Raw genomic sequence first — 15198 nt, 5'->3', positions numbered from 1 at the left:
CTTTTTCAAACAGAAATTTGCATCCTGTAGTACTAACTCAAAAAAGTTCTGGAACACTGTAAAGTCCATGGAGAATTAGAGCACCTCCTCCCAGCTGCCCACTGCTCTGAGGCTAGGAAACACTGTCACCACTGATAAATCCACTATAATTGAGAATTTCAATAAGCATTTCTCTACGGCTGGCCATGCTTTCCACCTGGCTACCCCTACCCCGGTCAACTGCACGGCACCCTCCACAGCAACCCGCCAAAGACCCCACCATTTCTCCTTCACCCAAATCCAGATAGCTGATGTTATGAAAGAGCTGCAAAATCTGGACCCCTACAAATCAGCCGGGCTAGACAATCTGGACCCTCTCTTTCTAAAATTATCTGCCGAAATTGTTGCAACCCCTATTACTAGCCTGTTCAACCCCTCTTTCGTATCGTCTGAGATTCCCAAAGATTGGAAAGCTGCCGCGGTCATCCCCCTCTTCAAAGGGGGAGACACTCTAGACCCAAACTGCTACAGACCTATATCTATCCTACCCTGTCTTTCTAAGTACTTCGAAAGCCAAGTTAACAAACAGATCACCGACCATTTCGAATCCCACCGTACCTTCTCCGCTATGCAATCTGGTTTCAGAGCTGGTCATGGGTGCACCTCAGCCACGCTCAAGGTCATAAACGATATCTTAACCTCCATCGATAGGAAACAATACTGTGCAGCCATATTCATTGACCTGGCCAAGGCTTTTGACTCTGTCAATCACCACATCCTCATCGGCAGACTCGACAGCCTTGGTTTCTCAAATGACTGCCTCGCCTTGTTCACCAACTACTTCTCAGACAGAGTTCAGTGTGTCAAATCGGAGGGCCTGTTGTCCGGACCTCTGGCAGTCTCTATGGGGGTGCCACAGGGTTCAATCCTCGGGCCGACTCTCTTCTCTGTATACATCAATGATGTTGCTCTTGCTGCTGGTGATTCTCTGATACACCTCTACGCAGACAACACCATTCTGTATACTTCTGGCCCTTCTTTGGACACTGTGTTAACTAACATTCAGACGAGCTTCAATGCCATACAACTCTCCTTCCGTGGCCTCCAACTGCTCTTAAACACAAGTAAAACTAAATGCATGCTATTCAACCGATCACTGCCCACACCTGCTCGCCCGTCCAGCATCACTACTCTGGACGGCTCTGACTTAGAATACGTGGACAACTACAAATACCTAGGTGTCTGGTTAGACTGTAAACTCTCCTTCCAGACTCACATTAAGCATCTCCAATCCAAAATTAAATCTAGAATTGGCTTCCTATATCGCAACAAAGCATCCTTCACTCATGCTGCCAAACATACCCTCGTAAAACTGACCATCCTACCGATCCTCAACTTCGGTGATGTCATCTATAAAATTGCCTCCAACACTCTACTCAACAAACTGGATGCAGTCTATCACAGTGCCACCCGTTCTGTCACCAAAGCCCCATACACTACCCACCATTGCGACCTGCACTCCCTCGTTGGTTGGCCCTCGCTTCATACTCGTCGCCAAACCCACTGGTTACAGGTTATCTACAAGTCTCTGCTAGGTAAAGCCCCACCTTATCTCAGCTCACTGGTCACCATAGCAGCACCCACTCGTAGCACGCGCTCCAGCAGGTATATCTCACTGGTCACCCCCAAAGCCAATTCCTCCTTTGGTCATCTTTCCTTCCAGTTCTCTGCTGCCAATGACTGGAACGAACTGCAAAAATCTCTGAAGCTGGAGACTCACATCTCCCTCACTAGCTTTAAGCACCAACTGTCAGAGCAGCTCACAGATCACTGCACCTGTGCATAGCCCATCTGTAAACAGCCCATCTATCTACCTACATCATCCCCATACTGTATTTATTTATTTATTTTGCTCCTTTGCACCCCAGTATCTCTACTTGCACATTCATCTTCTGCACATCTACCATTCCAGTGTTTTAATTGCTATATTGTAATTACTTCGCCACCATGGCCTATTTATTGCCTTAACTCCCTTATCTTACCTCGTTTGCACTCACTGTATATAGACTTTTTGTTTTCTTTTGTTGTACTGTATTATTGACTATGTTTTGTTTATTCCATGTGTAACTCTGTGTTGTTGTATGTGTCGAATTGCTATGCTTTATCTTGGCCAGGTCGCAGTTGCAAATGAGAACTTGTTCTCAACTAGCCTACCTGGTTAAATAAAGGTGAAAAAAAAAAGAGTTTGCATCTATATTTTCCATAGCAGTCTATTTACCATCACAAACTGATGCTGGCACTAAGACCACACTCAACAAGCTGTATAAAGCCATAAGCAAACAATAAAGTGCTCATCCAGAAGCAGCACTCCAGTGGCTGGGGAAACTTAAATCCATTTTACCTCATTCCTATAAGCATGTCACATGTGCAACCAAAAGAAAAAATACCTCTAGACCACCTGTACTCCACACACAGAGATGCGTACAAAGCTCTCCCTTGCCCGGGCCTCCCGAGTGGCGCAATGGTATAAGGCTGCGTCACTACATATCCTGTTTCGATCCCAGGCTGTGTTGCAGCCGGCCGTGACCGGGAAACCAACGAGGCGGGGCACAATTGGCCTCAGCATCGTCCGGGTTAGGGGAGGGTTTGGTTGGCCGGGTTGTCCTTGTCCCATTGCGCTCTAGAGACTCCTGTGGCGGGCCGGGCGCAGTGCACACTGACATGGATGCCAGGTGTACGGTGTTTCCTCTGACACATTGGTGCGGCTGGCTTCCGGGTTAAGCGGGCACTTTGTCAAGAAGCAGTGCAGCCTGGCGGGTTCGTGTTTCAGAGGAAGCACGGCTCTCGACCTTCGCCTCTCCCGAGTCCGTACAGGAGTTGCAGCGAAGGGACAAAACTGTAAATACCAATTGGGGAGAAAAAAAAACATTTAAAATAAAAAGCTCTCCATTGCCCTCCATTTGGCAAATCTGACCAGGAAGTACCAGTGACGCGGATGCTACGCTACAGGACTGTTTTGCTAGCACAGACTGGAATATGTTCTGGGATTCATCCAATGGCATTGAGTAGTATACCACCTCAGTCACTGGCTTCATCAATAAGTGCATCGACAACATCGTCCCCACAGTGACCGAGCTAAAGGCTAGAGCTGCCGCTTTCAAGGAGTGGGACACTAATCCGGACACTTATAAGAAAGCCCACTATGGCCTCAGACGAACCATCAAACAGGCAAAGTGTCAATACAGGACTAAGATTGAATCCTACTACACCGGCTCTGACGCTTGTCGGATGTGGCAGGGCTTGCAAACTACTACGGACTACAAAGGGAAATCCAGCCGCAAGCTTCCCAGTGACTTGAGTCTACCAGACGGGCTAAATACTTTTTATGCTCGCTTCGAGGCAAGCAAAACTGAAGAATGCACAGAGCACCAGCTGTTCCGAACAACTATGTGATCACGCTCTCCATAGCAGGTATGAGCAAGACCTTTAAACAGGTCAACATTCAGGCCGCTGGGCCAGACAGATAACCAGGACGTGTATTCAGAGCATGCGCAGACCAACTGACAAGTGTCTTCACTGACATTTCAGCCTCTCCCTGACTGAGTATGTAATACCTACATGTTTCAAGCAGACCACCTTATTCCCTGTGCCCAAGAACGCGAGAGTAACCTGCCTAAATGACTACCGCCCCGTAGCACTGCCGTCAGTAGCCATGAAGTGCTTTGAAAGGCTGGTCATGGCTCACATCAACACCATCATCCTGGAAACCCTAGACCCACTCCAATTCGCATACTGCCCCAACAGATCCACAGATGAAGCAATCTCAATTGCACTCCACACTGCCCAGAGGGTAGTGCGTACAACCCAGTACATCACTGGGGCCAAGCTTCCTGCCACCCAGGACCTCTATACTAGGCGGTGCCAGAGGAAGGCCCAAAAAATTGTTGTCAAAGACTCCAGTCACCCAAGTCACAGACCGTTCTCTCTGCTACCGCTACCGCAATCTGTCGTTCTGCCCCTGAACATTCATTTGTTGTGTAGTAAATATTTCAACTATTATTTTCATTGTTTTTTCATTGGTTTTTTTCTGTAAGCGGTACTGGAGCACCAAGTCTAGGTCCAAAATGCTCCTCAACAGCTTCTACCCCCAAGCCATAAGACACATTGCACATTGATTCAGTACCAGTACCTCCTGTATATAGCCTCGTTATTGTTATTTTATTGTGTTACTTTTTTAAACTTTAGTTTATTTAGTAAATGTTTTCTTAACTCTATTTTCTTAAAACTGCATTGTTTATTAAGGGCTTGTAAGTAAGCATTTTCCAGTAAGGTCTACTACACCTGTTGTATTCGGCGCATGTGACAAATATTATTTTATTTTATTTTATTTAAATCCGGGACACTCAAATTAGTAAGACATTAAGTTTGGTATAACGTGAATGTCTAGCAACCCAAAGGTTACGAGTTCTAATCTCTTCACGGACAACTTTAGCATTTTAGCTCATTTGCAACTTTTCAGCTACTTACTACTTTTTAGCTACTTTGTAACTACTTAGCATGTTAGCTAACCCTTCCCCTAACCCTATACCTTAACCCTTTAACCTAATTCCTAAACTTAACCCTAACACCTAACACTAATACCTAGCCTAGCTAACGTTAGCCACCTAGCCACCTAGCTAGAATTCGCAACATATTGTACGTTTTGCAAATTCATAACATATAATACGAAATGTAATTCATAACATATCATACGAAATGTATGATGGACATCCACAAATTAATACTTACCATACGAAATGTAACATATCATACTAAATGGAATGTCTTGGAGAATACGAATAATACAAAAATTCCTGAGATAGGTTTGGCTCAACAACTCAATCAACTGTTGCACTTATTTTACTTTTAGCCCCACCACTAGGAAGCCTCAGACAGCCTCACTACAGCCCCAGACAGTCTGCAGTCTGCATCAGACCTGTTGACCTGTAGCCCTATTACATTGGCTGTGTAGAACTGGAGTTAGAGGCCTTTTTAAATCAAACTAAGATCCTACATCTGTAGTACCATAAGGCATGGATTGCCAAGAAAAACATATGGTGCATATGACAGACATAACTTGCAGGGCAGAGTCGGGGCGGCAGGTAGCCTAGTGGTTAGAGCGAAAGATTGCAAGATCGAATCCCCGAGCTGACAAGGTTATAATCTGTTGTTCTGCACCTGAACAAGGCAGTTAACCCATTGTTCCTAGGCCATCATTGAAATAAGATTTTGTTTTTAACTGACTTGCCTAGTTAAATAAAGGTAAAAAAAATCTTATATCTGTACGCTAGACAGACCTTTTCATTAGGCCACTCCAAGACATTTAAATGTTTCCCCTTATTAAACCACTCGAGTGTTGCTTTAGCAGTATGCTTAGGGTCATTGTCCTGCTGGAAGGTGAACCTCCGTCCCATTCTCAAATCTCTGGAAGACTGAAACAGGTTTCCTTCAAGAATTTCCCTGTATTTAGCGCCATCCATCATTCCTTCAATTCTGACCAGTTTCCCAGTCCCTGCCGATGAAAAACATCCCCACAGCATGATGCTGCCACCACCATGGTTCACTGTGGGGATGGTGTTCTCGGGGTGATGAGAAGTGTTGGGTTTGCACCAGACATAACGTTTTCCAGGATGGCCAAAAGGCTCAATTTTAGTCTCATCTGACCAGAGTACCTTCTTCCATATGTTTGGGGAGTCTCCCACATCCCTTTTGGCGAACACCAAACGTGTTTGCTTATTTATTTATTTAAGCAATGGCTTTTTTCTGGCTACTCTTCTGTAAAGCCCAGCTTTGTGGAGTGTACGGCTTAAAGTGGTCCTATGGACAGATACAGATCCAATCTCCGCTGTGGAGCTTTGCAGCTCCTTCAGGGTTATCTTTGGTCTCTTTGTTGCCTCTCTGATTAATGCCCTCCTTGCCTGGTCCATGAGTTTTGGCGGGCGGCTCTCTCTTGGCAGGTTTGTTGTGGTGCCATATTCTTTCAATTTTTTTATAATGGATTTAATGGTGCCCGTGGGATGTTCAAAGTTTTGGATATTTTTTATAACCCAACCCTGATCTGTACTTCTCCACAACTTTGTCCCTGACCTGTTTGGAAAGCTCATTGGTCTTCATAGTGCTGCTTGGTTGGTGTTGCAGACTCTGGGGCCTTTCAGAACAGGTGTATATATACTGAGATCATGTGACAGGTCATGTGACACTTAGATTGTACACAGGTAGACTTTATAACTAATTATGTGACTTCTGAATGTAATTGGTTGCACCAGATCTTATTTAGCGGCTTCATAGGGAGGGGGGGGTTGGCGCCCCCCCCTTGGGTTGTGTAACGGCAGTCTAAGTCGTCCTCCTCCTCAGACGAGGAGAGGCGAGAAGGATCAGAGGACCAATACGCAGCGTGGTAATTTTCCATAATGAATTTAATCAACACAAAACAATACACTATACAAAATAACAAAAGAACATATCGTCACAGTCCTAGCTGGTGCAGAACACAAACACAGAGACAGGAAATAACCACCCACAATCCCCAACACAAAACAAGCCACCTATATATGATTCTCAATCAGGGACAACGATTGACAGCTGTCTCTGATTGAGAACCATATCAGGCTGAACATAGAAACAGACGAACTAGACACACAACATAGAATACCCACCCCAACTCACGCCCTGACCAACTACACACATACAAAACAACAGAAAACAGGTCAGGAACGTGACAGAACCCCCCCCTCAAGGTGCGAACTCCGGGCGCACCCCTAAAACTCAAGGGGAGGGTCTGGGTGGGCATCTGTCCGCGGTGGCGGCTCCGGCGGTGGACGAGGACACCACTCCACCACTGTCTTTGTCCCCCTCCTTAGCGTCCTTTGAGTGGCGACCCTCGCCCCTGACCATGGTCCAGGAACCTTCACCAAGGCCCCTCCTAAATAGAGGAGACAACTCAGGACCGAGAGGTAGCTCAGGACAGAGAGGTAGCTCAGGACAGAGAGGTAGCTCAGGACAGAGAGGTAGCTCAGGACAGAGAGGTAGCTCAGGACAGAGAAATCGCTCCGGACAGAGAGGTAGCTTAGGACAGAGGGACAACTCTGGACTAATGGCAGCTCCGGACTGAGTGGCAGCTCCGGACTGGGTGGCAGCTCCGGACTGGGTGGCAGCTCCGGACTGGGTGGCAGCTCCGGACTGAGTGGCAGCTCCGGACTGGAGGGCAGCTCATGACTGGAGGGCAGCTCATGACTGGAGGGCAGCTCATGACTGGAGGGCAGCTCATGACTGGAGGGCAGCTCATGACTGAAGGGCAGCTCATGACTGTAGGGCAGCTCATGACTGTAGGGCAGCTCATGACTGGAGGGCAGCTCATGACTGAAGGGCAGCTCATGACTGGAGGGCAGCTCATGACTGGAGGGCAGCTCATGACTGGAGGGCAGCTCATGACTGGAGGGCAGCTCTGGCAGCTCCTGACTGGCTGGCGGCTCTGGCAGCTCCTGACTGGCTGGCGTCTCTGGCAGCTCCTGACTGGCTGGCGTCTCTGGCAGCTCCTGACTGGCTGCCGGCTCTGGCAGCTCCTGACTGGCTGGCGGCTCTGGCAGCTCCTGACTGGCTGGCGGCTCTGGCAGCTCCTGACTGACGGACGGCTCTAGCGGCTCCTGACTGACGGACGGCTCTAATGGCTCGGGACAGACGGACGGCTAAGATGGCGCTGGGCAGACAGATGGCTCAGATGGCGCTGGGCAGACAGATGGCTCAGACGGCGCTGGGCAGACGGATGGCTCAGACGGCGCTGGGCAGACGGATGGCTCAGACGGCGCTGTGCAGACGGATGGCTCAGACGGCGCTGGGCAGACGGATGGCTCAGACGGCGCTGGGCAGACGGATGGCTCAGACGGCGCTGGGCAGACGGATGGCTCAGACGGCGCTGGGCAGACGGATGGCTCAGATGGCGCTGGGCAGACAGATGGCTCAGACGGCGCTGGGCAGACAGATGGCTCAGACGGCGCTGGGCAGGCGGCCGACTCTGACCTGCTGAGGCGCACAGTAGGCCTGGTGCGTGGTGCCGGAACTGGTGGTACCGGACTGGAGACACGCACCTCAAGGCTAGTGCAGGGAGCAGGAACAGGGCTCACTGGACTCTCGATGCGCACTATAGGCCTGGTGCGTGGTACCGGAACTGGAGGTACCGGGCTGAGGGCACGCACCTCAGGGCGAGTGCGGGGAGCAGGAACAGGGCACACTGGACTCTCGAGGCGCACTATAGGCCTGGTGCGTGGTACCGGAACTGGAGGTACCGGGCTGAGGGCACGCACCTCAGGGCGAGTGCGGGGAGAAGGAACAGTGCGTACAGGGCTCTGGAGACGCACAGGAGGCATGGTGCGTGGTGCCGGAACTGGTGGTACCGAGCTGGAGACACGCACCACAGGGAGAGTGCGTGGAGGAGGACCAGGGTTCTGGAGACGCACTGGAAGCCTGGTGCGTGGTGTAGGCACTGGTGGTACTGGGCTGGAGCGGGAAGGTAGCGCCGGATATACCGGACCGTGCAGGCGTACTGGCTCCCTTGAGCACTGAGCCTGCCCAACCTTACCTGGTTGCATGCTCCCCGTAGCCCGTCCAGTGCGGGGAGGTGGAATAACCCGCACTGGGCTGTGTTGGCGAACCGAGGACACCATGCGTAAGGCTGGTGCCATGTACACCGGCCCGAGGAGACGTACTGGAGGCCAGATATGTAGAGCCGGCTTCATGGCACTTGGCTCAATGCTCACTCTAGCCCGCCCAGTGCGGGGAGGTGGAATAACCCGCACCGGGCTATGCACCCGTACAGGAGACACCGTGCGCTCTTCCGCATAACACGGTGTCTGCCCGTACTCCTGCTCTCCACGGTAAGCATGGGAAGTGGGCGCAGGTTTCCTACCTGCCCTCGCCACACTACCCTTTAGCCCCCCCCCCCCCAAGAATTTGGGGTTTCTTCACGGGCTTCCAGCCCCGCTTCCGTGCTGCCTCCTCAGACCACCGCTCCTGGGCTTTAGCTGCCTCCATCTCTTCCCGAGAGCGGCGATATTCTCCAACCTTAGCCCAGGGTCCTTCTCCGTTAAATATTTGCTCCCATGACCATTCCTCCTGGTACCGCTGCTGCTGTCGCTGCTGCCCGTTGCCACGCTGCTTGATCCTTGTTTGGTGGGTGGTTCTGTAACGGCAGTCTAAGTCGTCCTCCTCCTCAGACGAGGAGAGGCGAGAAGGATCAGAGGACCAATACGCAGCGTGGTAATTTTCCATAATGAATTTAATCAACACAAAACAATACACTATACAAAATAACAAAAGAACATACCGTCACAGTCCTAGCTGGTGCAGAACACAAACACAGAGACAGGAAATAACCACCCACAATCCCCAACACAAAACAAGCCACCTATATATGATTCTCAATCAGGGACAACGATTGACAGCTGTCTCTGATTGAGAACCATATCAGGCTGAACATAGAAACAGACGAACTAGACACACAACATAGAATACCCACCCCAACTCACGCCCTGACCAACTACACACATACAAAACAACAGAAAACAGGTCAGGAACGTGACAGGTTGTGCCGTGGCGGAGATCTTTGTGGGCTATACCCGGCCTTGTCTCAGGATGGTAAGTTGGTGGTTGAAGATATCCCTCTAGTGGTGTGGGGGCTGTGCTTTGGCAAAGTGGGTGGGGTTATATCCTGCCTGTTTGGCCCTGTCCGGGGGTATCATCGGATGGGGCCACAGTGTCTCCTGACCCCTCCTGTCTCAGCCTCCAGTATTTATGCTGCAGTAGTTTATGTGTCGGGGGGCTAGGGTCAATTTGTTATATCTGGAGTACTTCTCTTGTCTTATCCGGTGTCCTGTGTGAATTTAAGTATGCTCTCTCTAATTCTCTCTTTCTTTCTCTCTCTCGGAGGACCTGAGCCCTAGGACCATGCCTCAGGACTACCTGGCATGATGACTATTTGCTGTCCCCAGTCCACCTGGCCGTGCTGCTGCTCCAGTTTCAACTGTTCTACCTGCGGCTATGGAACCCTGACCTGTTCACCGGACGTGCTACCTGTCCCAGACCTGCTGTTTTCAACTCTATAGAGACTGCAGGAGCGGTAGAGATACTCTTAATGATTGGCTATGAAAAGCCAACTGACATTTACTCCTGAGGTGCTGACTTGCTGCACCCTCGACAACTACTGTGATTATTATTATTTGACCATGCTGGTAATTTATGAACATTTGAACATCTTGGCCATGTTCTGTTATAATCTCCACCCGGCACAGCCAGAAGAGGACTGGCCACCCCTCATAGCCTGGTTCCTCTCTAGGTTTCTTCCAAGGTTTTGGGCTTTCTAGGGAGTTTTTCCTAGCCACCGTGCTTCTACACCTGCATTGTTTGCTGTTTGGGGTTTTATGCTGGGTTTCTGTACAGCACTTTGAGATATCAGCTGATGTAAGAAGGGATATATAAATAGATTTGATTTGATAGCAAGGGGAGTGACAACATATGCACGCACAATGCATAGATAACTATTTTGTGTATGTCCATTGCATGAAATCCAAATAAAAATCAATTTAAATTACAGGTTGTAATGCAACAAAATAGGAAAAACGCCAAGGGGGGTGTAACAGCTGTCGTCTTCCTCCTCGTCTGAGGAGGAGAAGTTTGAAGGATCAGAGGACCAATGCGCAGCGTGGTAATTGTTCATCTTATTTAATGAAAGTGAACAACTCAAAATACAAAAACAACAAAGTGAAAACCGAAACAGTTCTATCTGGTGCAGACACACAAAGACTGAAAACAACCACCCACAAAACCCAACAGAAAACAGGCTACCTAAATATGGTTCCCAATCAGGGACAACGATTGACAGCTGCCTCTGATTGAGAACCATATCAGGCTAAACACAGAAAACCAACACAGAAATAGAAAACATAGATTACCCACCCAACTCACGCCCTGACCACACTAAAACAAAGAAAATACAAAAGAACTATGGTCAGAACGTGACAGGGGGTGAATACTTTTGCAAGGCACTGTATAACAGTAAAAGTAACTATTATTTTCAACCCAGCAAGCTTTGAACATCCATGTTAAAGGTTTAGACATTCTCATCATACCACAGAGAAAATCCTTTAAATAAACAGTTAAATTAATTCACTCCTCAGGCCTTCAAATTATTTAATGAGCACTCTTTCTGAAGACAAGTCTCTGAAATAATGAACTGTACAATGCAGAGAAATAAAATGGTTAATACGCTTAGCTGAGCAGAAAATCTAATTAATCTGGTGTTTTCAGCCAGAGAGGGAAACAAGTCAACACCTCTGTCTCTGCAAACTAACACGGACACACATACGGGATAAACGAACAAAGCAAACATTCAAAGTAAATCAACGTCATACGTAAATATCAATATTTGTCTATTGTGCAAAGACATGGCTTTTCCCCACAATAGCATTCAAGCTGTGGCAATTTGGTATCAGCATAAACAAAGCACTTTGGAATAAAACAAAGAAACAAACCCCTGCTTTGAACCCATTTTAAGCAGACCTCAGGGTTCCAGCAGCACTATATTAGTATGGTTACTGCCTTTTATTTTATTTAACCTTTATTTAACTAGGCAAGTCAGTTAAGAACAAATTCTTATTTACAATGACGGCCTACCAAAACGCAAAAGGCCTCATGTGGGGACGGGGGCCTGGGTTTCAAAATAAAAAATAAATACAATATAAATATAGGACAGATCACAACAAGAGAGACAACGCAACACTACATAAAGAGAGACCTAAGACAACAACATACTGTAACAAGGCAGCAACACATGACAACACAGCATTGTAGCAACACAACATGGTAGCAGCACAAAACATGGTACAAACATTATTGGGCACAAACAACAGCACAAAGGGCAAGAAGGTATAGACAACAATACATCACACAGAGCAGCCACAACTGTCAGTAAGAGTGTCCATGATTGAGTCTTTGAATGAAGAGATTGAGATAAAACTGTCCAGTTTGAGTGTTTGTTGCAGCTCGTTCCAGTCGCTAGCTGCAGCGAACTGAAAAGAGGAGCGACCCAGGGATATGTGTGCTTTGGGGACCTTTAACAGAATGTGACTGACAGAACGGGTGTTGTATGTGGAGGATGAGGGCTGCCTTAAGTGTCTGGCACATGCACTTTAGTACAGACACTTTAGTAAAGAAGGCAAGTGCCTTCACAGGCCTCTATGTTGCCTGAGTGACTGAAAACCAAAGACACTTTATTAAAAGATTACAGTTTCAGAGTAATGCACATGCTTGACTGTTGTATTTCTACTTACGGTCAATGTCCCTGGTCAGGTTGGTGGTCATCCTGTCACGGAGCCCTGACTCCATTCCATTGGAGTGACTGTGGTCTGGAGGACATAGCATAATGTGCTGCTGTTTCACATGGATCCCCTCATGCAGTCTGTGAGTCTTTAACATACAATGACAGCATAACAATCTCAGACTGCTTAAGACTTCACATTAGTTAATTGCACTTCTGGGCAAATTGTGTAATAAAACTCTTGATTGGTATGATGGAAAATACATAACTTACAAACTATTATCAACTACATAGAAATGAATGACTCGAGATATCATCACACACAGACAAAAGTGATTCACAGCTGAATCTTACCATTGTGCTCAATCGTTCCACAGACTGGACAATGTTCCGAGGACCACCAAAAGTCTCTGTGGCTCCTGAGAGAGAGGACGTCCACAATCTGCTCACTGCCACACCCATCCTGCTGCATCACCCACAGCGCCAAAAGGAGGAGAGAAATTGAAAAGCAAATGAAAGCGAGCAGCCAGCAGCAACGGAGCCGATGAGGATAATGCCACATTAACTCATCCTCATCTTCACTGCACTCAAGTAGACTTCCAGAGGACAACACATGCACAGGGACCTCCAGCGCCTCAGAGAGCAGGCTGAGGGGGGAAGGGAAGGCTGAGGAGGGGAGGGGGTGGCTGAATCACTGGAACTGGCAATGTCTAGGTTCTCTATGGGGAATGATTCTCTTGTGATGTCCAATATTACATATCTTCTGTGATGAGATGTTGTTAGGAGAATTAAGTTCTCATGTTCTTTAACCAATTAAATTAAATTACTCAGTCTGCTATATCAGGATTTGTAGGATACTGATAGAAAAAAAAACAGACAGAGGCCCAGTCTACAATAGTCAAATGTTTATTTACGGGAACGTTCTGCCTATCATTTCCTGTACATTGGTCTATATACCTCACATTTCGTCATAAATGTCCCTCCTCCTCTCAGAAACAATGACAATATAGTTCACAAGTCTTCCTGTCATACATTGTCTGCCACCTGTTATACAATCTACTACAAGCCCAAGGTCTCTTCCCTCCCTGGGTGGGGACAGAATGTCCTGTAAGGAACACAGTAGTAGAGCTTGTCTGTCGATAGCTCCTCTTATCTCATACATTGTCTCACACTTGCACCCTGCTTACATACTAAAAAGGAACAAAAAGTCCTTGTCCTAATTCTGACTAAAACTACACACATCAGATTTATAGATGTATGATTCTAAAAAAATTCATACAATCATACAATGACAGGGTAGTTTTAGTTATAGTTCTACGTTAAATGTATACATAATTTAGTCATTATTCATAAAAATCCCATAACAGATGTCTAGTGGTGCCTTATGGTATTCAATAAGTAAATGGGAAATAGCGGGGTTATCTTCATGCTATAATGAAAGCTATTCACAGTTCAAGGTAATTTCTTATTATGGCATGGTAGTACCCTGAGGACATATGTCTATACAAGGATTAATATCAGTATGTGCTTATAAAACCCAAATTCAGGGTCGCTGTCAGTGGTCAAACATTCGTTGACTACCAGCATTTAAAGTTTATGAAATCTATGGGATGAAATCTATAAACTATGAAATGGCACCACCTGGTGCCTGGATAGCAATTTACAGTAGATCTAACAGGGGAAGAGCTGTCCACCAGTGGTGTAAACTACTTAAGTAAAAATACTTTAAAGTACTACTTAAGTTGTTTTTTGGGGTATCTGTACTTTACTTTACTATTTCTATTTTTTACAACTTTTAATTTTACATCACTAAATTCCTAAAGAAAATATTATACTTTTTAATCCATACATTTCCCTGACAACCCAAAGTACTAGTTACATGTTGAATGCTTAGCAGAACAGGAAAATTGTGAAATTCACACATTTATCAAGATAACACATGGTCATCCCTACTGCCTATGTTCTGGGGGACTCACTAAACACACATGCATCTTTTGTAAATTATGTGTGTGTTGGTGTGTACCCTTGGCTATCCGGAAATTTTAAAAACAAGACAATGGTGCCGTCTGCTTTGCTTAATATAAGGAATATGAAATTATTTATACTTTTACTTTTGATACTTAAGTATATTTTAGCAATTGAATTTACTTTTACTCAACGATGACAATTGGGTTATTTTTCCACCACTGCTGTCCACCACACACCACACCCCACTCAATAAATGTCAGATGGCTACAACAACACATATTTGAAAATTCTACATTTTGTTCATCAATATTATCTAATTGGTATGCTTTTCACACAGACAGTTTAGTATGTTGATTATGATATCCTGTGTGAGTTGAATACCAGCTAGAATGAAGCACATTTCAGAATTACAAATTGTAAAAACCATTCTGCTGTGCAGCTAGTACCCCACAATGTGTGTCAGCCATAGAGATAGATAGAGGACTCTAGATGGATATAACCAACGATGTATATACACTAAATGACTGACAATGGGCACTGTTTTGAAATCACCGCGCCTCCATCTTAGCACTCCCCCACCAGTCTAAAAAATATTTTATTAATGTATACATTTGTTTTTGCCATGTTTATTATATTACAGACACCTTAATGCATACTTTTAAATTATATGTGATCAACAAAAAATAAAAAAGAATTAAAGTTCTAATGTTACTGTACCCACTACAACAATAAAATACTTAAATACATGTAATTTTGTCTTTGAAACATTTCACTGAAATACTGTAGAATTCCATTCATTCCTATGGAGGAATGCTCCTTCAAAGCCTCTCACTGGACAAAACATAGCATCAACAATTGAGGGTTTATATACATCGCTGGGTATAACTCGTTTTAATTTCAACATT

The sequence above is a fragment of the Salvelinus namaycush genome, chromosome 3, assembly GCF_016432855.1.
Source record: "Salvelinus namaycush isolate Seneca chromosome 3, SaNama_1.0, whole genome shotgun sequence".
In the NCBI taxonomy this organism is placed as follows: Eukaryota; Metazoa; Chordata; class Actinopteri; order Salmoniformes; family Salmonidae; genus Salvelinus; species Salvelinus namaycush.
This window is presented reverse-complemented; position numbering follows the sequence as displayed.